The sequence below is a fragment of the Sorex fumeus genome, unplaced genomic scaffold (assembly GCF_029834395.1).
Source record: "Sorex fumeus unplaced genomic scaffold, SorFum_2.1 ptg000051l, whole genome shotgun sequence".
Taxonomy (NCBI): domain Eukaryota; kingdom Metazoa; phylum Chordata; class Mammalia; order Eulipotyphla; family Soricidae; genus Sorex; species Sorex fumeus.
The window spans coordinates 26,685,691-26,689,577 of NW_026606108.1; positions in this window are offsets into that span (position 1 = coordinate 26,685,691).

Genomic DNA, 3,887 nt, shown 5'->3' on the forward strand with positions numbered 1-3,887 from the left:
GCATCCCAATAGAATTAATCAGAGTTAGTTGAACTATACAGAGTTGCATGATACAGAGAAGATGAAACAAATGGGGGGCAAAAGATTAAATTTAAGATAAGGGTCATGGAGGAATGCTACATAAGAAAGCGAGAACATTCTTAGTATGTGCCTGGCTCAGCCATGGCTAGTCATATTGCTTATATAGTCATAATAATGAGCCACTGGATATTTATCTAAACACCATTATACTGTAACCGTACTTGGAGAGAAAGGGATGAGAAGTATGCCAGCGTGCTATGAGTTATTTGTGTGTATGTGTGTGTGTTTATCTATGTATGTGTGAAAAATCAAGAGATGGAATGAATTCCCAGTGTATCTATATACACATATACAGAGAGAGAACCTATGTTAATTCCTCATATCTATGGTATAAAATTTATAGATGGTTCCTAAAATGGGAAATTTAAGAAATACTAATATATACATGCTATTTGGAAAGAGAGGGAGATAGATATCAGAAGAATAAGCAAAAATCGTTAAAAGAATTATCTAGGAAATAGAAAATGGAAAAGAGAGATGGGACACAGGTTGAACAGCTAGGAAACAGCTGGGATTTTTTTTTTTTTAATGACAAACTTTACAGAGTTACTTGACACCTTACATTGTGTATGTAACATCTGGTGATGAACATTGTAAGAATATTTTCATTTGTGTAGAATATTGTTAGAAAAAATGGAAGCAATGAGTGTATTTGGCAGGCTGATGATTATTCTCGAAAACAACAACTCATTCCCACTAGTAGGATCTAACACCAGTGAGGGCAGAGCCAAAGACAGGGTAAGGTACTTGCTTTGTATGTGGCCAACCCTGATTGGATTACTGCACTACATATGGTCCCCTGAGCACCACCAGAGTGATCCCTGAGTATAGAGCCAAGAAGGAGTAAGCCCTGAACTCAGTCAGGTGTTGTCAAACCCAGCACCTCACACACAACCCAAAATAAACAATGAGGGTCAGGATTGTGACTCAGTGATTGGGCAGTTGCCCTTTGCCTCACATAAGTAAGGTCCTGGGTTCATGCCCAGCACCACACACACACACACACACACACACACACACACACACACACACACAAACACCACACCAAAAGTAATAATGAGAGGCCGGAGCAACAGTACATTGGGCTAAGCATTTGCCTTGTATGTGGTTGACCTAGGATCAGTGCCTAGTCCTTGATGTCATATAGTCCCCCAAGTGATCCCTACTTTTAAAAACAAAAAATGAGCCATGACAACATTAATAACAAGATTACAGCACTGATTTCCCCCAAATTTACATCTAATTTAGGTTGGTTTACTTGATTTTTGGACTATACCTGGCTTACTCCTGGCTCTGCAACTCTGGGGATCAGGACTCAGGAGATAGGGGGGTGGGGGAAGGGGGAGGGTACCTGGGATTGAACCCGGGTCGACTGCATGCAAGGCAAGTGCCCTACCTTCTGTACTATTTCTCTGGCCCAAATTACACATATTTTAATTATCTTTGTTTTTATCATTACCTTTCATCTTACGTATAGAACCGATATGCAACTTGGGTATAGAGCCCAGATAAATATTTTGTTACATATGACTTACAGATCATCCACTGACATTCTCTCTAACATCATTTGTTTGTAGAACACTTCAAAGGATAAGTAATGTGTAGTCTGCATTCCTCCCTGCCCACTGTGCACCCACACACTGAAATTCTTTACTTGTGCTTAGAGAACTCTCCCAGGTTGCTGGCTGTGAGTCAGTTTTTGCCTTTGGGGATAGGTTTGTGTAAGCACCTTGAAGCTGCAAAACTCCCAATCCAGTGATGGCTGAATCATTCAGAGAGCCAGTCACAGTCCCAATCCCCTGACCCACCACTTCTAACCTACCCCATCAAATGCACCAAATGCACTGCAGGAAGGGAAAGATAATACCACACACAGGGAGAAGAAGGTGAAGAAAAATTAGGACTCAGTCTGAATGAAGAAGCCTGGAGCTGGAGACAGGGCAGGTTGCAAAGACCAGCAACAGTACAGCAGGTAGGGCATTTGCCTTACACAAGGCTCATCCATGTTTGATCCCCGGCATCCCATACGGTCAGGAACAATTCCTGAGCAGAGTCAGGAGTGATCCCAGAGCATCACCGTGTGTGATCCAAAAAGCCAAAAACAAACAAACAAACAAACAAGAAACAACCAACAACAACAAGGCCATCAGTCAATGAAAGATGGTTCCCCACTCTGTTGGGTGTTTGGGTGTCCTGTTAGTTATCCTCGTCTGGTCCTGCTCCTTCCCTCTCTGACACCTAGGGCAGTCAGCACACCACACATTGTTTGTCTATCAGGAATGACAAGCCCTTTTTCCATAGGGGCTGTCAGCTCCCCACTCCACAGCACTCAGCAGGCCTTTCAATGGCTTGAAAACTCATTAGAGAAAGATAGAAAATGGGGACCAGAAAAAACTAGCAAGCAATCGCCTTCTGAAAGGGGCAGAGAAACACCCTGCATTGACCTTCTGGGGGCACCATCCAGCAGGAGGCAGGACTTAAGGGTGGAAAAGGAGAATCTCCCATTGTCCACCAATTAATTTTGCAACTTTATCTCCAGAAATTCCACCCATGACCTGGGCACAGTAAGAAACCACACTGGATGTGAATTTGTTCATCTGCACACTGATAAATAAAACAACTGGGTTTTTATTGCAAGGGAACTGATCCAATATCAATAGTTTATTCCAACTTTTCAATGAGTAAAATTTATTACCTTTCTAAAATTTAGAAAAGTGAAGTATTTCAAGTGTATAGACACCAGAGTTGCCAAAAATGCTGTGCATTTTTCCTCTCATAGGCTTCATTACATCTTGGATAAGATTATCTTGAAGCCAAAAGTGATTTAGAACACATATAATTCCAAAGCATGATGAACTATGAAGTCATTTATTTTGAACTAATAAACTAGTTTCAGCTGAATTATTTTTAAGATTTTTTTAAGTGACCCAAATATATTAAAAAAAAAAAACCTGGACACTGCATACTTGTAAGAACTTGACAAATTACACTTTCTATGCTAGGCAGAGAGCAAGAACTGGTGGTTTCCAAGCTCTATAATCTTAGCACTGACACTGTGTTTATATAACATTGATTTCTGAGGTTTAAAGTACTTATCTAAGCTAAACTTAGACAAAAGGGCAACAGTTTACTGCTATAAGAAATTCTATAAGGTTCTTAAAGATTGTTAACATTTGCATCTTAATCTTTTCTTCAAACCTTTAGAAATGAAAAAGTGAATAATTTTCTATTTTAGGAGTTAATCTTTGTTGTGATCAGAGAGTGATAGGATAGCGGATAAGATGCTTGCTTTGCATGTGGCCAACCCTGGTTAAATCTCTGGTCCTACATCTGGTCCACAGAGCATATAATGTCAGGAGAATGCCCTGAGCACTGCCAGGTGTGGCTCAAATCTCCCACAAAGGAAAAAAAAAAGTTAGGCTTTGTGATGATTAAAGAAACTATTTCCTTACTTTCCAAAAGTATTCCTTTTTTTTGCTTGTTTAAATTTTTGTTTTGGTCCACACCCAGAGATGCTTAGGGATTACTCCTGACTGCACTCAGGAATTACTCCTGGTGGTGTACAGGTATTCTGTATTCGATATGCCAAAACCAGTAACTACAACTGGTCTCATTCACCTGACCCTGAAGGCTTCACCGACATGGCAGCACTGAGAAGGATGAGAAAGGAGAGGCCGATAAAATCTCAAGGCCGAACTAGGCTGCCACAATGAAGGAAGACAAAATGATCGTCTGTACTTTCAATGCACGTAGGCTAGCATCAGATGTATCCATCGAGGACCTGATGGTACAAGCGCGAATGATCA